We start from the raw sequence: 26,998 nt of genomic DNA, 5'->3' as shown, positions 1-26,998 counted from the left end.
GAAGGATTTAAACAACAAATCTTTAGTTCAAGGTTTCCAGAGCATATTGTGAGACAGCATGATGTGAGTGAGTTTACAAAGGACACAGCTGGAATGGTGATGGCATATAACCTTAGACTTATCCTAATGTAGGTTTATAATTATTATCATGATTTTCACTAGCATTGATCATCGAAGCCAAAGCATGTCATCTACAAATACTGATTTTGACTAAGTATTTGTTTGCGGTATAGGGGTCTCGAGTCACTTCTCACAAGATAGAAGGAGGGAGAGAGAGAGAGAGAGAGAGAGAGAACAAGACTAGAATTGAAAACCTGATCTTTTCAGTTCAAAAAATGGATGTTTCAACACAATTCCACTTTGCAGAATGAAAACATGTTTCAGAACTTCAAAAGTTGCTATGAAATGAAACTGTCAGACTCAGGCCAGCTCTAATTTTTACTATTAAAATGGTGTTTTAAAAAAACATTAATGGGAGGGGTGTCAAAGTGCTGGTTTGCTTACCGGACAAATTGATATTTGAAGAGCAAGCACAGGGATTGAGGTAAGGGGATATTGTTTTTTTAAAGCAGCATGAGAAAAGGAATGTCTCACCTCAACAGTTTGAGATTTAGTAGCACAGCCTTCAAGGCGAATGGGTAAATCTCTGTTCTTCAAGAAGACAGTTTACTCTATCAGCGTAAACAGTGGGTCTGGTTCTCTCAGTGCTTTGTCAAATAAATAATAGCATTGGCATTTTTTTAATGCAAAGGGAAACAAGATGTTTGATAGATCCCTCTCCAAACTGGAACACTTCTGAAAGATTTAGACAAAGTAAAAAAGTGTGCTACTGTCTCACCCTGCATGATGTGGCACGTGTTTTTTCATACTGTGTTGTATCAGAAACTAATAATAATTAGTTATTAGTAATAATAATCAGAAACTACTGTTTCCATAGAAAATAATAGTGACAAGAAATAATCTCTCACTATGACACACATGCATTTTCTGCTGATGTTGCCCATTGCTAAGGTCTAAAGTCATTTATACCACTGAGACGGCAGTATGTCTTAAGGACTGGGCCATCGACAGTTTTGCCTAATGGTCAGAGCAGGAGGTTGGCCTAGTGGTTGGAGCACAGGTGACCAGGCCTAGTGCCAAGAGCCCAACTCAGGAGCTGAGTTACCAAGTCCAGGGAGTGAGCCAGAGCCAAGAGACAGGTATCAGGAGCTAACGGTCAGAGTTGTGGTCAGAAGTGAAGTACCAAGTACAGGGGGTGATTTGGAGTTGAGAGCCAGGAAGCCTTTCAAAAAGACTGAAAAAGTTTAGTATGGTTATCTTGTTCGAGCTCGATAGTCAATGCCTCAGTGAAGGGAACTGTCCTTCTTTGTGACAAAGAAAACTGGACTGTTGGCTGGGGAATTGGAGGGGTTCATGAACCCCTTCTCCAGGCTATCTTGTCAGTAATCTCTAAGTGTGTAGATGTTCAGGCTCGGGCTGGAGCCCAGGCTCTGGGTACTCTGTGAGGGGGGAAGGTTCCCAAAGCCTAGGCTCCAGTCCAAGCATCTACACAGCATTTTTTAGTCGTGCAGCATGAGTCCCACAAGCCTGAGTCACCTGACCTGGGTCAGCCACAGCCATGCCAGGAATCTTTTATTGCAGTGTGGACAGACCCTAAGGGCCTGAAGCTTGGGTTCCAATAGGGAATCAGTATTACCAAAGGAAATTTCCTCTCTGGCCTGGACATCTATAAGGCAGTCACAGGGCCAATGAAGAGGCAAGATATTGGCCTTCACTTCGTCAAAAAATAGTTGGGCAATGCTGGTATTTTTCAGGTATAGCCATAATAATCAGGGGGCAGGATGAGGTAGCAAGGCCCCTCCTGACCTGCCTTGATCTGGCTTTGGGAGAGAAGACTTCAAAGGGTCCAAGAAGGGGAGTAGCCTCTTTTCGCAGACTGAGGTTGAGGTGATACAACTGATGGCAGTGAGGTAAACTTGATCATGCTAGAGCTCCACCAGATGTGGGGAAGGGGGTCACAGGTGGTTAGCCAAGTGATGTCAAAAACAGTCATGAAACGAGGGGAACAGACTAAGCCAAACAGTAAGGTCTCCTGGTGTTCCTGAGTGATGATGATTTCTCGAGGAGCTGTTTCTCATCTGATCAGGCTAGAAGATAAGAGGAAGCTTGACCCTAGTCAGAATCTGATATTGTCATGCAAATTCTAGGTCCATAAAGCTACCAGATGCCTCCGAGTTCACGAGGGCTTCCAAGGGGACATCCACCATCGCTGGATGTCTTAAGCAGAGCAGGAGCAAAAGATGAGCAGGGTGAAGTGCCTCCAAAGTAAAATGGTGCCATGGTTGCAAGCTAGAATGAGGGAAATTACACTGTCCCCAGCCAGTACCCTTATTCAGGGTTGGAGCCTGTCATTTCCCAGCTGGGAGACAGCTGGACCTTTTGCTGAGCAGCCAGAGGCATAATGACCCACTCTGCCACAGTAAAGGCATCAGCCTGCTAGGCAGTGTTTTTTTTTCAGCATTAGAAAGACAGGGATGAGTTGCACGGGCTTTGGCTGTTGCACGAGGTCAGTGGGGTGCTGGGTCTAGGCAGATATGACCGAAACTGGGTAAGATCAGCATTCCCGTAGTCAGCTGTAGATTCTTATGTAAGGTCGATCAGGGCACCCAAACCAGCCAGGTTTTCTGTCTGGGCCACTTCCTCTTCGTCACTCAGAACAAGCCAGAAATGGTAGTGCTGTGTGGCATCTTTCCATTCCGAGTCAGCTGCGAGGCTCCGGAATTCTGTGGCATAGTTGGTGATTGTCTGGCGGCCTTGTCTCAGGGCCTAAAGTCCTGACTCAACCATGTATGTCCAGTTCGGGTCATCAGAGATGGTTGCCATGGCTTGGATAAAGTTCTCGAATTCCTCAAAGAGATTGCTAGATTGCAATTGCTAGACTGCAATTGCTAGATTGCACCGAGGAGGCTGCCCAGCCAGCACCTTTCCAATCAGAAAGCTGATGACTTGCACCACCTTGACTGTTGGTGGGATAGGTTTGTGGCCTCCTCTGGAGCAAGAGGCAGTATTGGCTCGGAACCCACAAAAGGAGCTGTGATCCCCATCGAACATGTCTGGGAAGGAAATCTTCATTTCCTTTACTGCTTGAGAGAAGGATGTTGAAGCTGGGGTCTAAAGAGAGGCACTCCTAGCCTGCAGAGAGCCAAACTGCACTTGCAGGCTGTGCATAGTACCCAGCAGTTCATCTAGGGAAGAACTACTCTGGGACAGATCCATCCCTTTGACTGGCTCTGCCCCTCTCTCTCTCTCTCTGTTTCTGAGTCATTTTCTCTTCAGCTTTGACTGGCTTCTTAAACTATTAAGGGCCAGGTCATAGGCAATCTTGCCTAATAGTCAGGGCAGGAGGCTTGCCTAGTGGTTGGAGTGGAAGTGACCAGCCTAGTGGCCAGAGTCCAGCTGAGATACCAAATTAAGGGAGTAAGCTAGAGCCAAGAGCCAAGGCTAGCTACTTATTCTCTCTGTTTCAGCAGCAGCAAAATGGGGGTGACAAAGTATCTCAGAGTTATTGTGAGGATTTAGTAGTTCACATCTGTAAAGAGTTAGGCAATATTCAGTAAATTGGAGAGGTTGCAAATACAAAATAGATTAAAAGAAATACTTTCTCACAAATTAGCCAGTGGAACTCATTGCCACAAGATATTGCTGATGGCAAGAGTTTAGCAGGATTGTAAAAAAAAAGTGGTGATATTTATAGAGAGAACAAATATACCACGAGTTATAATAGTAAATATAAAGACATAAATGAGGGGTTTGGAAGAGATATAAACATTCATGTTTCAGGGTTTCAGCCAACCTCTAACTAGGAGTTAGGAGGAAACATCTCTGGGGGAAATTATCCCATAACTGCTTGTTTCAGGATCTATTGTGCTTCCTCTGAAGCAGCTGGCACTGGCCATTATGGAAGACAGGATCACTGTGGGGGAGAGGGATAGCTCAGTGGTTTGAGCATTGGCCTGCTAAACCCAGGATTGTGAGTTTAATCCTTGAGGGGGTCATTTAGGGATCTGGGGCAAAAATTGGGGATTGGTCCTGCTTTGAGCAGGGGGTTAGACTAAATAATCTCCTGACGTCCCTTCCAACCCTGATATTCTATGATTCAAATCCTAGTATGACCAGTCCTACATTTCTTTGAAGAGCTTGTATATAGGCAGTGCCCTTTACATAATAGCCCATACCCTGGGCTGCATCCAAGCTGTGCTTAGTTCATCTCAGCAGTTGAGGGCAAAGATGGTATTACCCAGCTGATCCCCAGTGTAAAAAAGGAACTGCCTCCAGGCTGCTTTGCTTTTTGTCAGCAGCCGACGGCCAGAGAGACACCCAAGTAATAGCACCTTTTTTCTGGACATGCTTCAGGCTGGCAGGGGTGTCATAGGAGCCTGTGCCCTTTATGCTACACATGTGGGCCACATCCTGAAATCCTTATTTATTGTAATCAATTGGAGTCTTGGATTTGACCCACTAACTATTCAGGACCTCATCTCTAATTTATCCATGTGACAAATTATTCAGAGACTGTTTCCCTGGGACCACAGGAACAGTTCAGTAAATCAATTTAAGCAAGCCATATATTGAGTGCTTTTATATAGCTTCATTTCCAGTAAATAATCTGGTATACATCTGGTATAATGCATCCGATGAAGTGAGCTGTAGCTCACGAAAGCTTATGCTCTAATAAATTTGTTAGTCTCTAAGGTGCCACAAGTACTGCTTTTCTTTTTGCAAATACAGACTAACACGGCTGCTACTCTGAAACCTGGTATACATAGTCAATTTTAAATGCAATCTTAATTTGAGTTCCATATCTACAATGGAGGCAAGGAAAATTTGAGAAGGAAGGAAAGATTCTGAGGCTAAAGACACAGTGGGATGTAAACTCATTTACAAAGGTATATGCATCTGTATGTCCAGTCAAGTGGCACTATGCATTGTGAGGGGATTACTGATTTAAAAAATGACTTAACTACAGCCATGAAGTAGTAAGAGCATCTTATTGCCTTCCTTAGCTTCATGTACCAATTTTATCACATTTTGTGATGTTTCCACAATCACACATGTAAGCCCTGAAAATAAGATGATTAAAAGGACAAGTGGGAAAAGACTGTGGAAACGCAGTCACCAGGGTCACATACCACATAGGAGACAAGATTAAGACTACATTTTCAAAAGCAACTAATGGTTTTTGGATGGCGCTATTTTTGGGTGCCCAGTTTGAAACACCTTAAAGGGACCCATTTTTCAGAACGTGCTGAATCTCCACCTGAAAACCAAGTCCCTCTAAATGTCCAAAAATGCAGGCACCCAAAAATCACTGGTCATTTTGGAAGTTTGAGACTTTTCATTTTGTTGCTGGGAATTTCAAAAGCCAGCACAGGTAAAAGTGGCCTATAGTGTGGCTAAAATGGGATTCAGTGCATTTTCCAAGGGGCTGTTACAGGATTTTCAAAACATGCCTATGTGCAGGCTTCCCACAGTGTTTTGAAACTATACTGTTATTACAGGAGACAGAACAGTAAATAAGCAACAGCTTCTTTACGTATGGATTAAAATTTTTACACTGAATGTAATTAAAATACCATGACAAATCAAGGACTGATAAAAGGCCACAGTTAGAGATTTATGGTCTTTTTAAGGACCTTTAAGCTTTACCAAATGTACAGTCCCCCATATACTGTAGCTCTAACATCTGAATCCAGTTAGGAGCAATTTTCAACTAGCAGGGTGTTCCTTTTGCATCAAAATGTGCAGCAAGATCGCTGTGTTACGCATTTCATCTTATGACAGTCAGTTCGCTCTTTTGCTGAAGTGCATTAGGAAACAGTTTTAAAGCTCTCGCACCTTTTGCCAGAATGGTTTTATAAAAAAGCACATTGTTTAACAGCCGTGGTACTTCTGACAGTTATACTAAACACCTTTTGCAAAGGTCAAGGAAGTGCCACTTTGTGAACTTACTCATTGATTCAGTTGCACAGCTTAACTCTTTCTGTGGCTTGCTAAATCTGATGAAAAAAGCACATCAGTTCTGGGGCCAGGATTCAAAAGTATACCCAATAAATGCTTCATTACTGGACTTTAGTTGTGCCTTGGGTAGAACATAAGAATTTGCCAAAGAAAAGGCCTACCCAGACACTACTAATCTAGTTCCTTTTATCGTAAGTGATGTGACGAAGGTGGGACACCTTATACCATATGATTATCTAACGATGAGGGGATTTTTTCATCTAAACTTCTTGCTTCTTAGGCTTGAAGTTCACCAAAAAAATAGATACATGAAATGTTTCGCCTTTTATTTATGCTTTGCATATTTCTTATAGGAACCAGTTTCAGCTGGGAGATGCACAGTTTATTCCCGGGTGGATTCTGGAGCAGCCAATGTGAAATCAAACGCCTTTGTTTGCAGAAGGCAATGCTGCTTGTATCTCAACTCTATACCTGGTATTTCTGGATGAAGAAAAGGCATCATAGTGCCAACTTGTCATCCGAATCTATCCTCACATTCTCTTTGAATAATGTGAATGGGATGTGCAAGTAGTTCAGTGCCTCATGCTGTATTAGTGTTCTGCTCAGGGCAGTATAGACTCAAATCTCATTAAATATGGTTGTTTGAAATGACTTAGACATTGAATGGCATTGGGTCTGTATTATCAGCACTTACAAGTAGGTCCAGAGGCTCATTGTCTGGGTTGTATCAATGCACAGTTACACTACCTTTCTTCACTTATCTAAGAAATACCCATGCTAGTTAAAATTAGAAAAGCTCTGACAGTGGATTATCTGCTGCTCACTTCAACCCATAGGTGATGGGAAAAAGCCCGGCTTTTTATGGGGTAATAATTACCAGCCTTTTGGGGGAAGAAAATGGTTTGTCTTTACATTTGTGATATAATGCACCATGGGCCTTCTCATCACGATTCAGCACTCAGTAACTAGACACCAGGAGACAAGAACAAATCCTGGGCTACATTGGAAATGTAAAGCATATTCTCTCCTTCCCCCACATCTCCAATGAAGTTACAGGCTACTGTAGTTTGTGCCAGTGTACACCAGCTGAGGATCTCTAACCCATTTTATCTTATTCCATCCATTACTGTCAGCAACAAATTAAAGTCCATCAACATTATAGGATGCACGTATGTAACTCACTAACTCTGACACATTTTTAGACAAAGTCTTCTTTGATTAAAGTATTTTCAAAGGACTACAGTTGAAAGATGGATCCTGAAACAACAAAAAAGGTGATTAGGTTCTAAGTGTTTGGTTTACATACTACCCTCCTTACATGTGGGTAGGACAAGTTATCTATTGTTTATGGCAGAGAGCCAGTACCTCTTAAACTTGTTTCATAACAAAATTCAGCATGCCAATCAACTACATATCATGATTTGTAGAGCAGCAGGGACAGCAGAGCAGCTCACAGCAGGAGTTTGCCTGGGAGTTCGCCTGGAGTGAGCCCAGTGAGGCTTACATCTTGCCAACGTCTCTGAGGAAGCTCATAGTAGGTAGGTGATATGGAAGGGGGGGGTTCAGCTGTTGTGACCTGCACTGGATGTGCCATGTTTGTCTTTCTTCCACAGGACAGAAGCGACTTTGTCTGTACGAAGTGCAAGCTGGTCTCCATATTGGAAGAGAAGATTGAAGGTCTGGAGCAACAGGTAACGACCCTGCGTTGTATACAAGAGACTGAGGATTTTCTGGACCAAACTCAGGATAGGCTTCTAGGGGCACAAAGCTCTAAAGATATAGAGCAGGTTGCACAGAGGAGCCAAGAGGCCAGTGAAGAAGCTTGGCAACATGTGACCTCCAGAAGAGGTAAGCGGAATGTCCGGGTTCCAGTAACACAGACACAGGTAACTAACCGCTTTCATGTTCTCTCCACAGGTACCATTGCGGAGAGTGGACCAGATGATATGTCTGGGGGGAGAAAGCAGAAGGAGACTCCGCTGGTTGGGAGGCATGAGATGCGATGTCCTGAGGTTGGGGGTTCCACGACCACCACTCCCAAGAGGAGAAGGCGGGTGGTGGTGGTCGGGGGCTCTCTCCTCCGGGGGACTGAGTCATCTATCTGCCGCCCTGACCGGGAAAACCGAGAAGTCTGCTGCTTGCCAGGGGCTAAGATTCGTGATGTGACGGAGAGACTGCCGAGACTCATCAAGCCCTCGGATCGCTACCCCTTCCTGCTTCTCCACGTGGGCACCAATGATACTGCCAAGAATGACCTTGAGCGGATCACTGCGGACTACGTGGCTCTGGGAAGAAGGATAAAGGAGTTGGAGGCGCAAGTGGTGTTCTCGTCCATCCTCCCCGTGGAAGGAAAAGGCCTGGGTAGGGACCGTCGAATCGTGGAGGTCAACGAATGGCTACGCAGGTGGTGTCGGAGAGAAGGCTTTGGATTCTTTGACCATGGGATGGTGTTCCATGAAGGAGGAGTGCTGGGCAGAGACGGGCTCCATCTTACGAAGAGAGGGAAGAACATCTTTGCCAGCAGGCTGGCTAACCTAGTGAGGAGGGCTTTAAACTAGGTTCACCGGGGGAAGGAGACCAAAGCCCTGAGGTAAGTGGGAAAGCGGGATACCGGGAGGAAGCACAGGCAGGAATGTCTGTGAGGCGAGGGCTTGATGAGGAGGGCTTTAAACTAGGTTCACCGGGGGAAGGAGACCAAAGCCCTGAGGTAAGTGGGAAAGCGGGATACCGGGAGGAAGCACAGGCAGGAATGTCTGTGAGGGGAGGGCTCCTGCCTCATACTGGGAATGAGGGGCGATCAACAGGTTATCTCAAGTGCTTATATACAAATGCACAAAGCCTTGGAAACAAGCAGGGAGAACTGGAGGTCCTGGTGATGTCAAGGAATTATGACGTGATTGGAATAACAGAGACTTGGTGGGATAACTCACATGACTGGAGTACAGTCATGGATGGTTATAAACTGTTCAGGAAGGACAGGCAGGGCAGAAAAGGTGGGGGAGTAGCACTGTATGTAAGGGAGCAGTATGACTGCTCAGAGCTCCGGTACGAAACTGTGGAAAAACCTGAGTGTCTCTGGATTAAGTTTAGAAGTGTGTGCAACAAGAGTGATGTCATGGTGGGAGTCTGCTATAGACCACCGGACCAGGGGGATGAGGTGGATGAGGCTTTCTTCCGGCAACTCACGGAAGCTACTAGATCGCATGCCCTGATTCTCATGGGTGACTTTAATTTTCCTGATATCTGCTGGGAGAGCAATACAGCGGTGCATAGACAATCCAGGAAGTTTTTGGAAAGCGTAGGGGACAATTTCCTGGTGCAAGTGCTAGGGGAGCCAACTAGGGGGAGCGCTTTTCTTGACCTGCTGCTCACAAACCGGGTAGAATTAGTGGGGGAAGCAAAAGTGGATGGGAATCTGGGAGGCAGTGACTATGAGTTGGTTGAGTTCAGGATCCTGACGCAGGGAAGAAAGGTAAGCAGCAGGATACGGACCCTGGACTTCAGGAAAGCAGACTTTGACTCCCTCAGGGAACAGATGGCCAGGATCCCCTGGGGGACTAACATGAAAGGGAAGGGAGTCCAGGAGAGCTGGCTGTATTTCAAGGAATCCCTGTTGAGGTTACAGGGACAAACCATCCCGATGAGTCGAAAGAATAGTAAATATGGCAGGCGACCAGCTTGGCTTAATGGTGAAATCCTAGCGGATCTTAAACATAAAAAAGAAGCTTACAAGAAGTGGAAGGTTGGACATATGACCAGGGAAGAGTATAAAAATATTGCTCGGGCATGTAGGAAAGATATCAGGAGGGCCAAATCGCACCTGGAGCTGCAGCTAGCAAGAGATGTCAAGAGTAACAAGAAGGGTTTCTTCAGGTATGTTGGCAACAAGAAGAAAGCCAAGGAAAGTGTGGGCCCCTTACTGAATGAGGGAGGCAAGCTAGTGACAGAGGATGTGGAAAAAGCTAATGTACTCAATGCTTTTTTTGCCTCTGTTTTCACTAACAAGGTCAGCTCCCAGACTGCTGTGCTGGGCATCACAAAATGGGGAAGAGATGGCCAGCCCTCTGTAGAGATAGAGGTGGTTAGGGACTATTTAGAAAAGCTGGACGTGCACAAGTCCATGGGGCCGGACGAATTGCATCCGAGAGTGCTGAAGGAATTGGCAGCTGTGATTGCAGAGCCCTTGGCCATTATCTTTGAAAACTCGTGGCGAACGGGGGAAGTCCCGGATGACTGGAAAAAGGCTAATGTAGTGCCCATCTTTAAAAAAGGGAAGAAGGAGGATCCTGGGAATTACAGGCCAGTCAGCCTCACCTCAGTCCCTGGAAAAATCATGGAGCAGGTCCTCAAAGAATCAATCCTGAAGCACTTAGAGGAGAGGAAAGTGATCAGGAACAGTCAGCATGGATTCACCAAGGGAAGGTCATGCCTGACTAATCTAATCGCCTTTTATGATGAGATTACTGGTTCTGTGGATGAAGGGAAAGCAGTGGATGTATTGTTTCTTGACTTTAGCAAAGCTTTTGACACGGTCTCCCACAGCATTCTTGTCAGCAAGTTAAGGAAGTATGGGCCGGATGAATGCACTATAAGGTGGGTAGAAAGCTGGCTAGATTGTCGGGCTCAACGGGTAGTGATCAATGGCTCCATGTCTAGTTGGCAGCCGGTGTCAAGTGGAGTGCCCCAGGGGTCGGTCCTGGGGCCCGTTTTGTTCAATATCTTCATAAATGATCTGGAGGATGGTGTGGATTGCACTCTCAGCAAATTTGCGGATGATACTAAACTGGGAGGAGTGGTAGATACGCTGGAGGGGAGGGATAGGATACAGAAGGACCTAGACAAATTGGAGGATTGGGCCAAAAGAAATCTAATGAGGTTCAATAAGGATAAGTGCAGGGTCCTGCACTTAGGATGGAAGAATCCAATGCACCGCTACAGACTAGGGACCGAATGGCTCGGCAGCAGTTCTGCGGAAAAGGACCTAGGGGTGACAGTGGACGAGAAGCTGGATATGAGTCAGCAGTGTGCCCTTGTTGCCAAGAAGGCCAATGGCATTTTGGGATGTATAAGTAGGGGCATAGCGAGCAGATCGAGGGACGTGATCGTTCCCCTCTATTCGACACTGGTGAGGCCTCATCTGGAGTACTGTGTCCAGTTTTGGGCCCCACACTACAAGAAGGATGTGGATAAATTGGAAAGAGTACAGCGAAGGGCAACAAAAATGATTAGGGGTCTAGAGCACATGACTTATGAGGAGAGGCTGAGGGAGCTGGGATTGTTTAGTCTGCAGAAGAGAAGAATGAAGGGGGATTTGATAGCTGCTTTCAACTACCTGAAAGGGGGTTTCAAAGAGGATGGCTCTAGACTGTTCTCAATGGTAGCAGATGACAGAACGAGGAGTAATGGTCTCAAGTTGCAATGGGGGAGGTTTAGATTGGATATTAGGAAAAACTTTTTCACTAAGAGGGTGGTGAAACACTGGAATGCGTTACCTAGGGAGGTGGTAGAATCTCCTTCCTTAGAGGTTTTTAAGGTCAGGCTTGACAAAGCCCTGGCTGGGATGATTTAACTGGGACTTGGTCCTGCTTTGAGCAGGGGGTTGGACTAGATGACCTTCTGGGGTCCCTTCCAACCCTGATATTCTATGATTCTATGATTCTATGATTTGGGTGAATTTAAAAGCTTAGGCTAGCAAGCTTTCTTGCCTAGAACTATGCATACATTTCCCATAGAGCAGATACACCTCTTTCCCAGATAAGTTATCTTGTTTTGTTTCATTCTGCTTATGCATTTATCATTACCATACCATAAAGATAAGTTGAGTATGAGATTCCCTGAAACCTGCCTGAAAATTGGGTCCAATCAATAAAAGCCAGTAATTAATCTGGCAAGATTTGTATAGCATTACAAATTATGTACCTGAACATTTTCAGATTTTTCCTCCTGCTACTTGCAGTTTGGTCCCTTCTTTTTTGAATCTCCAACGCATTTTATTTAGAGTCAGGTATATAACAGGTATTGGGCCAAATTTCATATTGGTAAATTTGCCAGGATCATGCATAGCTGGTACAAGACATATATGGTTATTTTTTTTCAAGGCTTAGTGCAAGGTGCATGGAAGAATAATAACTAATTATGGAGATATCCCTTACATGACTCCTGCTTCTTGCATATTCCATACCTGAACCTTGAATTCTTGCATCTGCCTACGTGTGAACCTTCCACTTTTAATAGTATGAGATCTGCTCTTGTTTACACCTATGCAACACTGTGACTGTCTCAGTGATGAACCAGAACTCTGAATCCCAACACCAGCAATCTTTGGAAAAATTAAAATCTGGATCCCAAATTCACCACTTAATCCTGTCTCTATAGTGGACCCCAATAGAAAATACACACAAGCTAGTGAAAAGTTCAAATCCAGTTTCATACTTTTTTGTTTGGACCCCATCTCTGACAAATTTCTGGTTCAAAGCAAGGAAAACTTCATAGAATCATAGAATCATAGAATATCAGGGTTGGAAGGGACCCCAGAAGGTCATCTAGTCCAACCCCCTGCTCAAAGCAGGACCAAGTCCCAGTTAAATCATCCCAGCTAGGGCTTTGTCAAGCCTGACCTTAAAAACCTCTAAGGAAGGAGATTCTACCACCTCCCTAGGTAACGCATTCCAGTGTTTCACCACCCTCTTAGTGAAAAAGTTTTTCCTAATATCCAATCTAAACCTCCCCCATTGCAACTTGAGACCATTACTCCTCGTTCTGTCATCTGCTACCATTGAGAACAGTCTAGAGCCATCCTCTTTGAAACCCCCTTTCAGGTAGTTGAAAGCAGCTATCAAATCCCCCCTCATTCTTCTCTTCTGCAGACTAAACAATCCCAGCTCCCTCAGCCTCTCCTCATAAGTCATGTGCTCTAGACCCCTAATCATTTTCGTTGCCCTTCGTTGTACTCTTTCCAATTTATCCACATCCTTCCTGTAGTGTGGGGCCCAAAACTGGACACAGTACTCCAGATGAGGCCTCACCAGTGTCGAATAGAGGGGAACGATCACGTCCCTCGATCTGCTCGCTATGCCCCTACTTATACAACCCAAAATGCCATTGGCCTTCTTGGCAACAAGGGCACACTGCTGACTCATATCCAGCTTCTCGTCCACTGTCACCCCTAGGTCCTTTTCCGCAGAACTGCTGCCGAGCCATTCGGTCCCTAGTCTGTAGCGGTGCATTGGATTCTTCCATCCTAAGTGCAGGACCCTGCATTTATCCTTATTGAACCTCATTAGATTTCTTTTGGCCCAATCCTCCAATTTGTCTAGGTCCTTCTGTATCCTATCCCTCCCCTCCAGCGTATCTACCACTCCTCCCAGTTTAGTATCATCCGCAAATTTGCTGAGAGTGCAATCCACACCATCCTCCAGATCATTTATGAAGATATTGAACAAAACGGGCCCCAGGACCGACCCCTGGGGCACTCCACTTGACACCGGCTGCCAACTAGACATGGAGCCATTGATCACTACCCGTTGAGCCCGACAATCTAGCCAGCTTTCTACCCACCTTATAGTGCATTCATCCAGCCCATACTTCCTTAACTTGCTGACAAGAATGCTGTGGGAGACCGTGTCAAAAGCTTTGCTAAAGTCAAGAAACAATACATCCACTGCTTTCCCTTCATCCACAGAACCAGTAATCTCATCATATGAAAACTTGAATGCAGAAAAGCAAACACATTTTCAGCAGGGTAAAAAAATGAGTATGAGTTATAATTTCATTACATTCAAAGTGTAGCAGTTGCCACTGAAATATCAACATTTCCAAATACTTACCACACAGTGGTCTATGGGATACTTCAGTCCCTCTCTATTCGTAGAACAGGAAAGAATTGTGGTAACTGTGCAGTATCTGCTGGCAAATATTGATTTCAAAGGGTGATCCTTGTGCAGTGAGACTTTATAACCTCAGCAACATAAGTTTTTCTTGGCACATTATCTTTGTTTTATTGGATTTGATCTGAAGCAAGTCTTTTATACAGCCGAATTACCCAAAATTCCTCATTTCCTGATGCACCTACAATTCTTTAAATTAGCCACAACTGGCATTACAGGTAGCTAATTGTCAGGAAGTGTCTCGCAGATTCTGTCTGTCTCTCTTTAAATCAGATGGAGTGAAGGAACAGCTATTTCCCCATTAGGTAATATATCCTCTATGTTCAAAAGCTGAACAACAAAACTAAACGGGAGAAACAAACTAAACTAGGGTTTTCTCCATTCTGAGAAAGATACTAATCTCTTCCACTCAATCACCTATATAGTCATATATTGAGAAAGATCTTGGATAAAAAAAAATAGAGAGAAATAAAACCTGTTGTCTTGTTTATTCCATGGAAGGGTCAGAAAAACAGAATGCTAAAGCAGTACTGGAAAAGAGGAAAAGAGGAGTAGTTTTACACCTTCAACACATTCTCTCTATCACATTCTTACACACAGCAGGAGGATTCCTATACGGAGAAGGAACTAATGTTAAAGGAGAATGTCCTCAGGGACTTCATGATGGAAAGAAAGGGAGCTCCTTCCCTTCTATTTCAAGAACTCTGCTCTAATGGCAGAAACTCACACACTCTGCCATGAAATAATCAGTGAGACGTACTTCCCCAAGCCCCAAATTACAACAAGAAATTACTATAAATAATAAACAATTTATTTTATAGCTACACCGTTTCACAAACACTATCTGCAAGTCAGAGGGGCTGCCTTGAGTATCAACTATATCACATATTTTCTTGATGGCATATATATACAGTAGGGTGGATTTAATGGCATAAACTTCTTGTATGGCAGTGATACTCGGACCTCAGTGGTTCAGGAGCCAAATTAGCAATCAACATTACCTGAAAAAAGCCACAGTAGTGTGAATTCATTGTTTCATTGCTATAATACTATTCATATTTAAACAGTGTGATGGAAAATATTTAGTTTATATAATTGTCACAGCAAATAAGTTTTCAACTTAGTGCAAGTTGATATCTTAATTGGTTAATAATAACATAGTGAAAGGATCCTGACTGGTTAATAACTTAGTTTGATTAATAATTAAATCACACAGTGTTTTAATATTATGTGCTGAAAAGAGCTGCAGGAGACACATTAAAGAGGCACTTGCAACTCGCGAGCCGCAGTCTGAGTATCACTGTTGTACAGTGTACATAAAAGGCTACTGCAATTCAGGTTTATGAACTGGGCTCTCTAGTCATGCAGAATCTATTATAATAATGCTTGCAAAATTCTGCCAAGTTTGAGTGTCCCAGAGTCAGAGTTTACAGCTGGAAGGGACCAAAAATAATCATCTAGTCTGACCTCATGTATATCACCCGGCCACTAATCCCCATCCAGCTATATCTGCATTGAGCCCCATAACCTGGATTAAACTAAAGGATTCCAGCCATCAAGATTGTAAACTGCCTCCTGTTCTTTGCCTGTGTCACACAACAGAGAGGTGCACCAATGCCTAAGGCCCCTGCAATGTCAGGGAATTGATTAAGTGACACATACTCAGATGATTGTAGCAAGTGACCCAGGTCCCACATTACAGAGGAATGGGAAAACCCCCAAGGTCACTGCCAATCTCACCTGGGGAAAATCCTTCCCAACCACACAAGGTGATCAGTTAGACCCTGAGCATGTGAGCAAGAACCAACCCAGTAAGCTGAGAGAGAGAATACTTGGTGCCACCTCAGAGCATTGGCCCACCCTGTCCAGCTGTGGCCATCTCTGATGCTTCAGTGGAAGAAGACAAAAGACACTGAACACACTGGAGGAAAAAAATCCCTTTAGGTGGCCAGCTGAAGCCCCAAAACATAAGATTTTTTTTTCCAGACAGCTGCAGCGGCACAGGAGCTAGCAAACAGAGCTGTAAACAGGGGAGTTTGAGTGGGAGTTCTGTTGGAGGAGAAGTTTAACAGGACTTAGGTGGAAAGGTGATAACAGATACGGAGGCAGCTGTGGGAGTGACTCCTGTAGTGGAAGACCCATTGAGGGTGACTGGATGTGGAAGCTGTGGTATGTACATGATCTTGGAGGGGGGACCTGGTAAGAGTTTTTTCTGCATGAAATGCCGTCTGATAGAGCTGATGGAGGAAAAGATCCGAGGTTTGGAGATGCAGGTGGAAAGTCTCATTGAGTTTAGGAAGGGGTTTGAGCAGATGATGGAGCAAAGATATGAGGTATCTGAAGGGAAAAGCTCAGACTCACAGATGGAAGCAGGGCTGGGGAATTTTGAGGGGAGACTGGGTGAGGAAAGTGGTCAGTGGAAGCATGTGACTAAAAGAACCAGGCAGAGGAAAAGACGGGCTAGTGAAGGAGAAATAGAGCTTAGGAACAGGTTTGCAGAGTTGGAAAATGAAGAAGGGGCTCAGCAGGTACTTGTTGAAGGTGGAAGGGTAAGGAAGAAGAGAAGAGAGGCTAGTCCTATAGGAAAAGCAGAAGAGTCAAGGGAGACTACACCAAATATGAGCCCCAGGAGGATACAGGATGGGTTGAAGAGGATTATAAGGGAAAATAGGAATGGAAAGAACTTGCAGCCAGAGGGAACAGCGGAGAGACTGGAGAATAGCACTGTCACCAGGAAAAGGCAGGTCTATGTGATAGGGGACTCTTTATTGAGAAGAATAGACAGGCCTGTAACTAGAGCTGATCCAGAGAATAGAAGGGTGTGCTGTCTTCCGGGTGCTAAGATACGGGATGTAGACCTGAGGTTGAAAAGGATCCTAAAGGGAGCGGGAAAGAATCCCCTAATTATGCTTCATGTGGGAACAAATGATACGGCTAGATTCTCGCTGGAAAGTATTAAGGGAGACTATGCTAGGCTGGGGAAGACGCTTAAGGAAATTGAGGCTCAGGTGATCTTTAGTGGGATCCTGCCTGTTCCTAGAGAAGGGCAACAAAGGTGTGACAAGATTATGACTGTCAACAGATGGCTTAGGCAGTGGTGCTATAAGGAGGGCTTTGGGATGTATGGCCACTGGGAGGCATAGTTCTCTCAGGATGGACTTCATCTGAGTAGGGAAGGAAATAGACTTCTAGGATCGAGGCTGGCACAACTGATAAAGAGAGCTTTAAACTAGGAATTTGAGGGAGATGGTTGGGAGATGTCCAGTAATCTCCACGCCAGATTTTAGCATTGAGAGGGAAGAAGACGAAGTAAGAAAGGATACAGCCGTGGGTAGGAGAATGTATATAAGGAGCGAGGGCGGTGTGGATACTAGTCTAATAGGTTATACTGGCTGTAGAATGACTGTGCCTAATAGAGTACAAAATGTGAGCGAGGCCAAACAGCAAAAATTAAGATGTTTGTACACCAATGCGAGGAGCCTAGATAACAAAATGGAGGAACTAGAGCTACTGGTGTAGGAAGTGAAACCAGATATTATAGGGATAACAGAAACATGGTGGAATAGTAGTCATGACTGGACTACAGGTATTGAAGGGTATGTGCTGTTTAGGAAAGACAGACACAAAGGTAAAGGTGGTGGAGTAGCATTGTATATCAATGATGAGGTAGAATGTAAAGAAATAAGAAGCGATGCAATGGATAAGACAGAGTCCGTCTAGGCAAAAATTACATTGGGGAAGATAACTAGTAAAGCCTCTCCTACGATGGTGCTTGGGGTGCTTGGGGTGTGCTATAGACCTCCGGAATCTAATTTGGATATGGATAGAGCCCTTTTTAATGTTTTTAATAAAGTAAATACTAATGGAAACTGCGTGATCATGGGAGACTTTAACTTCCCAGATATAGACTGGAGGACCAGTGCTAGTAATAATAATAGGGCTCAGATTTTCCTAGATGCAATAGCTGATGGATTCCTTCCTCAAGTAGTTGCTGAACCAACTAGAGGGGATGCCATTTTAGATTTAATTTTGGTGAGTAGCGAGGACCTCATAGAAGAAATGGTTGTAGGGGACAATCTTGGCTCAAGTGATCATGAGCTAATTCAGTTCAAACTAAATGGAAGGATTAACAAAAATAAATCTGCAACTAGAATTTTTGATTTCAAAAGGGCTGACTTTCAAAAATTAAGGAAATAGTTAGGGAAGTGGATTGGACTGAAGAACTTATGGATTTAAAAGTAGAGGAGGCCTGGGATTACTTTAAATCAAAGCTGCAGAAGCTATCGGAAGCCTGTATTCCAAGAAAGGGGAAAAAATTCATAAGAAGGAGTTGTAGACCAAGCTGGATGAGCAAGCATCTTAGAGAGGTGATTAAGAAGAAGCAGAAAGCATACAGCGAGTGGAAGATGGGAGAGATCAGCAAGGAAAGCTATCTAATTGACGTCAGAACATGTAGGGATAAAGTGAGACAGGCTAAAAGTCGAATAGAGTTGGACTTTGCAAAGGGAATTAAAACCAATAGTAAAAGGTTCTATAGCCATATAAATAAGAAGAAAACTAAGAAAGAAGAAGTGGGGCCGCTAAACACTGAGGATGGAGTGGAGGTTAAAGATAATCTAGGCATGGCCCAATATCTAAACAAATACTTTGCCTCAGTCTTTAATAAGGCTAAAGAGGATCTTAGGGATAATGGTAGCATGACAAATGGGAATGAGGATATGGAGGTAGATATTACCATATCTGAGGTAGAAGTGAAACTCAAACAGCTTAATGGGACTAAATCGGGGGGCCCAGATAATCTTCATCCAAGAATATTAAAGGAATTGGCACCTGAAATTGCAAGCCCCTTAGCAAGAATTTTTAATGAATCTGTAAACTCAGGAGTAGTACCGAATGATTGGAGAATTGCTAATATAGTTCCTATTTTTAAGAAAGGAAAAAAAAGTGATCCGGGTAACTACAGGCCAGTTAGTTTGACGTCTGTAGTATGCAAGGTCTGTGTGCAGTTCTGGTCTCCCATGTTTAAAAAGGATGAATTCAAACTGGAGCAGGTTCAGAGAAGGGCTACTAGGATGATCCGAGGAATGGAAAACTTGTCTTATGAAAGGAGACTTAAGGAGCTTGGCTTGTTTAGCCTAACTAAAAGAAGGTTGAGGGGAGATATGAGTGCTCTCTATAAATATATCAGAGGGATAAATACAGGACAGGGAGAGGAATTATTTCAGCTCAGCACCAATGTGGACACAAGAACAAATGGGTATAAACTGGCCACCAGGAAGTTTAGACTTGAAATTAGACGAAGGTTTCTAACCATCAGAGGAGTGAAGTTTTGGAATAGTCTTCCAAGGGAAGCAGTGAGGGCAAAAGATCTATCTGGTTTTAAGATTCTACTCGATAAGTTTATGGAGGAGATGGTATGATGGGATAATGGGATTTTGGTAAGTAATTGATCTTTAAATATTCAGGGTAAATAGGACTAATCCCCTGAGATGGGATATTAGATGGATGGGATCTGAGTTACTACAGAAAATTCTTTCCTGGGTATCTGGCTGGTGAATCTTGCCCATATGCTCAGGGTTTAGCTGATCGCCATATTTGGGGTCAGGAAGGAATTTTCCTCCAGGGCAGATTGGAGAGGCCCTGGAGGTTTTTCACCTTCCTCTGTAGCATGGGGCATGGGTGACTTGAGGGAGGCTTCTCTGCTCCTTGAAGTCTTTAAACCATGATTTAAGGACTTCAATAGCTCAGACATACGTGAGGTTTTTTGTAGGAGTGGGTGGGTGAGATTCTGTGGCCTGCGTTGTGCGGGAGGTTGGACTAGATGATCAGAATGGTCCCTTCTGACCTTAGTATCTATGAATCTAAACTAGAAGGGACCACCAGGACAGCAGAGCCCAGCCCTCAACACTGCAGGCAACCTTATCATACACTCCCACTCACAAATGTATCCGGCTCTATCTTCAGACCAATTAAGTTATTTGCCCCCACAGCTCCTACTGGGAGGCTGCTCCAGAACCTCATTCCCCTGATGGTTAGAAACCTTCTAGCAGTAGGTTTGTAGTAGCTGTTGTTTCAATATTCTATTAGAATCAAGTGGGTCATTGTACATTGAGTTTAGATTTTAAAACACCAAGGCTTCTACTAATGTATTTTTGCTTTCTTTTAGCTGACATTTTTTAGTATTAATTGCAACAATAACAGAACATCAGTACCGTACTGGGCATTTTGCAGGCAAGTAAAAAGAAAAATGCCCTGCCCACCAAAACCATACAATCTATCAGCTGTTCATAAACAACAAACGGACATGATTTTCAAAAACGATGAGTGATTTTGAGTACCCAATTAGAGACACCCTCGAGGTCCTGATTTTCAGAGGGCAGGTGCTCAGCACTTTCTGAAAAACAGGCCCCTTTAAGGTGTCTGAGAGGGGAGGGCTCCTGCCTCATACTCGGAATGAGGGGCGATCAACAGGTTATCTCAAGTGCTTATATACAAATGCACAAAGCCTTGGAAACAAGCAGGGAGAACTGGAGGTCCTGGTGATGTCAAGGAATTATGACGTGATTGGAATAACAGAGACTTGGTGGGATAACTCACATGACTGGAGTACAGTCATGGATGGTTATAAACTGTTCAGGAAGGACAGGCAGGGCAGAAAAGGTGGGGGAGTAGCACTGTATGTAAGGGAGCAGTATGACTGCTCAGAGCTCCGGTACGAAACTGTGGAAAAACCTGAGTGTCTCTGGATTAAGTTTAGAAGTGTGTGCAACAAGAGTGATGTCATGGTGGGAGTCTGCTATAGACCACCGGACCAGGGGGATGAGGTGGATGAGGCTTTCTTCCGGCAACTCACGGAAGCTACTAGATCGCATGCCCTGATTCTCATGGGTGACTTTAATTTTCCTGATATCTGCTGGGAGAGCAATACAGCGGTGCATAGACAATCCAGGAAGTTTTTGGAAAGCGTAGGGGACAATTTCCTGGTGCAAGTGCTAGGGGAGCCAACTAGGGGGAGCGCTTTTCTTGACCTGCTGCTCACAAACCGGGTAGAATTAGTGGGGGAAGCAAAAGTGGATGGGAATCTGGGAGGCAGTGACCATGAGTTGGTTGAGTTCAGGATCCTGACGCAGGGAAGAAAGGTAAGCAGCAGGATACGGACCCTGGACTTCAGGAAAGCAGACTTTGACTCCCTCAGGGAACAGATGGCCAGGATCCCCTGGGGGACTAACATGAAAGGGAAGGGAGTCCAGGAGAGCTGGCTGTATTTCAAGGAATCCCTGTTGAGGTTACAGGGACAAACCATCCCGATGAGTCGAAAGAATAGTAAATATGGCAGGCGACCAGCTTGGCTTAATGGTGAAATCCTAGCGGATCTTAAACATAAAAAGAAGCTTACAAGAAGTGGAAGGTTGGACATATGACCAGGGAAGAGTATAAAAATATTGCTCGGGCATGTAGGAAAGATATCAGGAGGGCCAAATCGCACCTGGAGCTGCAGCTAGCAAGAGATGTCAAGAGTAACAAGAAGGGTTTCTTCAGGTATGTTGGCAACAAGAAGAAAGCCAAGGAAAGTGTGGGCCCCTTACTGAATGAGGGAGGCAAGCTAGTGACAGAGGATGTGGAAAAAGCTAATGTACTCAATGCTTTTTTTGCCTCTGTTTTCACTAACAAGGTCAGCTCCCAGACTGCTGTGCTGGGCAACACAAAATGGGGAAGAGATGGCCAGCCCTCTGTAGAGATAGAGGTGGTTAGGGACTATTTAGAAAAGCTGGACGTGCACAAGTCCATGGGGCCGGACGAATTGCATCCGAGAGTGCTGAAGGAATTGGCGGCTGTGATTGCAGAGCCCTTGGCCATTATCTTTGAAAACTCGTGGCGAACGGGGGAAGTCCCGGATGACTGGAAAAAGGCTAATGTAGTGCCCATCTTTAAAAAAGGGAAGAAGGAGGATCCTGGGAACTACAGGCCAGTCAGCCTCACCTCAGTCCCTGGAAAAATCATGGAGCAGGTCCTCAAAGAATCAATCCTGAAGCACTTAGAGGAGAGGAAAGTGATCAGGAACAGTCAGCATGGATTCACCAAGGGAAGGTCATGCCTGACTAATCTAATCGCCTTTTATGATGAGATTACTGGTTCTGTGGATGAAGGGAAAGCAGTGGATGTATTGTTTCTTGACTTTAGCAAAGCTTTTGACACGGTCTCCCACAGCATTCTTGTCAGCAAGTTAAGGAAGTATGGGCTGGATGAATGCACTATAAGGTGGGTAGAAAGCTGGCTAGATTGTCGGGCTCAACGGGTAGTGATCAATGGCTCCATGTCTAGTTGGCAGCCGGTGTCAAGTGGAGTGCCCCAGGGGTCGGTCCTGGGGCCCGTTTTGTTCAATATCTTCATAAATGATCTGGAGGATGGTGTGGATTGCACTCTCAGCAAATTTGCGGATGATACTAAACTGGGAGGAGTGGTAGATACGCTGGAGGGGAGGGATAGGATACAGAAGGACCTAGACAAATTGGAGGATTGGGCCAAAAGAAATCTAACGAGGTTCAATAAGGATAAGTGCAGGGTCCTGCACTTAGGATGGAAGAATCCAATGCACCGCTACAGACTAGGGACCGAATGGCTCGGCAGCAGTTCTGCGGAAAAGGACCTAGGGGTGACAGTGGACGAGAAGCTGGATATGAGTCAGCAGTGTGCCCTTGTTGCCAAGAAGGCCAATGGCATTTTGGGATGTATAAGTAGGGGCATAGCGAGCAGATCGAGGGACGTGATCGTTCCCCTCTATTCGACACTGGTGAGGCCTCATCTGGAGTACTGTGTCCAGTTTTGGGCCCCACACTACAGGAAGGATGTGGATAAATTGGAAAGAGTACAACGAAGGGCAACGAAAATGATTAGGGGTCTAGAGCACATGACTTATGAGGAGAGGCTGAGGGAGCTGGGATTGTTTAGTCTGCAGAAGAGAAGAATGAGGGGGGATTTGATAGCTGCTTTCAACTACCTGAAAGGGGGTTTCAAAGAGGATGGCTCTAGACTGTTCTCAATGGTAGCAGATGACAGAACGAGGAGTAATGGTCTCAAGTTGCAATGGGGGAGGTTTAGATTGGATATTAGGAAAAACTTTTTCACTAAGAGGGTGGTGAAACACTGGAATGCGTTACCTAGGGAGGTGGTAGAATCTCCTTCCTTAGAGGTTTTTAAGGTCAGGCTTGACAAAGCCCTGGCTGGGATGATTTAACTGGGACTTGGTCCTGCTTTGAGCAGGGGGTTGGACTAGATGACCTTCTGGGGTCCCTTCCAACCCTGATATTCTATGATTCTATGATTCTATGATTCTTAAGTTGTGCCTCCAAAAACTAAGGCACCCAAAATCACTTGGGAATACAGACTAACACGGCTGCTACTCTGAAACCAAAATCACTGGTCACTTTAAAAAAAAAATCACTTTCATTCTGGTTGAACTCTGCTACAATGAATTTGTCCATACAGCCATCCAGAAAAGTTAATCTAAATTAACTAAAGGTCTAAATTTGAAGGGGATGAGTTAAACTGCACTACATCCCTATATGGACACCCTCATTCAGAATTAAAGTGTCCTTAATTCAGTTTAGTATAATTCACTTCCAAAGTGAATTACACTAAACTGAATTAAGGACACTTCTATTCTTAGTAACATTGTCCACACAGGGATTTCATGGTTTTAACTAGTCTACAACAAATTCACACCTCTAGTTAATTCAAATTAATTTTCCTGGAAGGCCCCATGTAGGCAAGCCATTAATCTATCCAATATTCAAAGACTAACGGGGTTCCGTGTTTGCCCAGTGATGGGGTCTTAGGCTCCAATCCTGGAAACATTTAGGTGAGTAACTTCACAGATGTGAGTGGTCCCACTCTGTTCAGGGTTAAAGATAAAAGCTCACTGAAATGACTTATGTGTGTAAACTCATTCATATGCATAACTGGACCTGAGTCTTAGAGAGCTCCATACAGCTTAGTTTCCTGGCCAGCGAGAACTGACTCAAAATGAAAATAAGTAAATGCAAATGATGGGAGATATCCTATTGCCTGTGATCAACATTTTTTCTTCTCACTGAATCATTTCCATAAAGAGCATTGCAATTTTCACTAATTAGTTAAATTGCCTTCCTTCCCCTACCCTTCTTTGTGTTGAAGTAGTTGCTATATTGTAATGAAATTGGTTCAGGGGTTAATCCTTGGCTTCCTTTCTGTCTCAGAGGCAAGTGTATACAAATATGTCCACTCTTTAGAATGTTATCACAGTGCCCTCTCTTGTCAAAAGTAAACCAAGAGGGACTAACAACAGATAAAAGGTTTTGGTTAGAGGTATTTTTTTGCATAACAGATTGAAACATAACTTTGTCTCTGAAGAATCACTAAACAAAAACACCTTAATGAATTGCTCAGATTTGTTACTAAGCTGCATACGAGGAACAAACATTCAGGTATCAGATATGTTACATATGTTTCATAGCATCTTGTTTTATCTTTAACCCCAAAATTCAATTATTTTCCATAGAAGGGAATGATAATTACATGTTTAATCCATTCCTATGGCACAAAATCACTTAATTTGTCAGCAGTTCCTAATGAAATTATTGGCTTTTAATTGTGCAAACATCTGTAAGTATTTGCAATAATTCTAAGACTTGAAATGGGAAAGTTCCACCTTGGAAGGTGAGGTCAGGTAGATTTAATAGGAAATTATAGTAACTACTAATGTTAATTTTCCTACATCAAATGAAAACTGTGTGGCTTCTCAAGAAAAACAGATGTTTAAAAGTGAAATGTACGTGTTAAACCTGCTACAGTGATAGTATGTAATTGAAATGCAAAATAGATATACATGCAATGACACACCTGAAGGAAATTATGGCAAAATTAGGATTTAAGGTAGAGTATTTTCCCTTTGTTTCTGTTGGAATACAGAGAGGTGGACATGTTTGAAATTTGCATTTAAATGGAAATGGTTAAAGGTAAAGGACCAATGTTTAGAAAAATGAGAGTATCCATTTTTCTAAGAGGGAGGCATACTGTTATTGTATACCATTAAGGTGTCACAGAGCCTAAAATGTTGAGAAATATTAGACACTGCTACAGAACAAAGAATGCCATTTTAAAATGACTATACACTGTGACTGAACGTTACATCATATACAATTGTCTTTAATGTTTTCTGCTGCCATTACCTAATCTGAGTCCTGTTCACTAAACAGTAGAAGATCTATTAGACAGCTTTCTGCTACATTCCAGTTGCAGAATTCATTCATCATTGTATCTTGGTAATTTTTGCAGATCTTTTCCATCGGACACCACCAGACCCTAAAATATTTGTCTGGTAGAGTCCTTGAAAATGTACTTTGAATTTTAACTGTGTCACACACAAACCCTGATGTGTTACCATGATACCAACAAGGAAATACACATTCTGATGAAGATAATGAAATATAGGATGCAACGATTCATGGAACTGTTCAACTCTCATGTTGATTGGAAAATACTTTGGCAAACATTTGTTTGTGAATCCGAGACAGACACAAGAAAATATTACTTAAAGAGACAGTTGGAGCTACAGAATCCTTCCCCAATGTCATTTCCCCAGCAAATAAGTGATAAAAATATAATCTTCCAGTTACATATATATCTTAATGGGGTTAATAACTAACTAGGCCTGTTTCTCTAGTATAAAAACTGTTCAGACCTGTACCTAAACCTCCAACTGAAGAGAATCATTATGAAGCTTGAAAAAAGGATTGGTTAACCTTTTTGACAAGGATTTTTTTTTCTTTTTCTCCCCTCCCTTCCCTATCCCCATTTTTCATTGTTGTCTGCATTTCATGGGCCTGATGCTGATCTCACATTAATTTTAAACTGGTGTAACTCCAGTGATTTCAATTTACGCTGGTACAGCTGAGATCACAATCAGATCCCCTCTGGGGAGATAAAGAGTACTAAAGATGGGAGATAAAGTACTAAAATAATATGAGCAAGGCAGTTTTCAGGGCATTCCTGGTCTGGCGAGAAGTAGACATTACCAGAAAACTCACAAGCAATCCTGCTCTTGCTGGATTCCAAGCCCACTCTGGTGGACTGTTTGTCTTGAAGCAAACCTCAGAGTTAGGCATAGGCCTTAGCCACCACATTTAAATTTGGATCTGAAGTTATCCAGTCTTTAGGATTTGCTCAGATCTGGAGTTTTGATTCAAACTCATTTCTACTTGGAACCATGCAAATTAGTTCCTATTCTTCCATGATCTGTCACAGGCTGTCTGGCCCTTTCAGGGGAGTCATGCCCACCCTACCCTGTGACAATTAGCTACCCTCCCACCTAATCCTGAGTGGCTAGGGATCAGGTGGCCCTATTTAATTATTAGACCTACCTGGGAAAGGGTCATGGGATGCCTAGAAAGGGCTATGAGGGCTCAGTTGGGAGAGGGAAAGCTGTAGATTGTTGGTTCCTCTTTTAGGCCCTGGAGAAGTATAACTCCCAGGCAGATGGCCTGCAGAAGGACTGAAGAGGGTTGCAGGAGGGAGGCTATCTCCTGTAACTGGCCCTGGAAGAAAGGGAGACACCCAGGAGGAAAAATCCTGAGAGTCAGCACTCTGTAGGAGAGTGGGAAAGAACTGAGGCCCAGATCCTCAAAGGGCCATAGGTGACTAAAGCCCAGATTTTAATGCCTAAGTTCCAGTTTTTTGGCATCACTGCCATCCATAAAGGCCTCACTTTGCTGCTGCCTAAACTCACTGGGCCCTTACATTTTTGCTGTGAAAGTTCCCAAGTCACCAAATGTCTGCCTTTGAGCGTGCACACTGCTGGCGCAGGCAGGCACCTGGACCCCTGTCTCATGTTCCTTTGGGTTAGGGTTAGCATAAATTCCTTTGTTGACCAAAGTCTGAGATCTGAGCTCTTGGGACTATTGTCTAAGTGTGTTACCAGTGTCTCGTGGGGTGATGCTGACAGACTACTGCCTGGGAGAGTTTCTCGGGCGGGAGGGCAGGGAAATGAGGCAGTATGACTAGGTCCAAGGCTGGCACCCAGGAGGCACTGAGACTGCCACAGCATCTGAATTTCCTCT

At 43.9% G+C, this 26,998-nt stretch overlaps 1 long non-coding RNA gene across 2 annotated transcripts in view; it reads right to left on the bottom strand.

The window, feature by feature from the left end:
- Positions 1-14,734: 14,734 nt before the first annotated feature.
- The window catches only part of LOC122460579, a 63,302-nt gene continuing 51,038 nt past the window's right edge, over positions 14,735-26,998 (bottom strand). For both annotated transcript variants that reach the window (XR_006281978.1, XR_006281977.1), the window contains exon 5: positions 14,735-14,905. This is a non-coding gene — a long non-coding RNA (uncharacterized LOC122460579). The remainder of the gene's footprint in view (positions 14,906-26,998) is intronic.

Source organism: Dermochelys coriacea, chromosome 6 (assembly GCF_009764565.3).
Source record: "Dermochelys coriacea isolate rDerCor1 chromosome 6, rDerCor1.pri.v4, whole genome shotgun sequence".
In the NCBI taxonomy this organism is placed as follows: domain Eukaryota; kingdom Metazoa; phylum Chordata; order Testudines; family Dermochelyidae; genus Dermochelys; species Dermochelys coriacea.
Note: the sequence above shows the minus strand (reverse complement) of the source record. Positions and strands in the feature narration are given on the sequence as shown.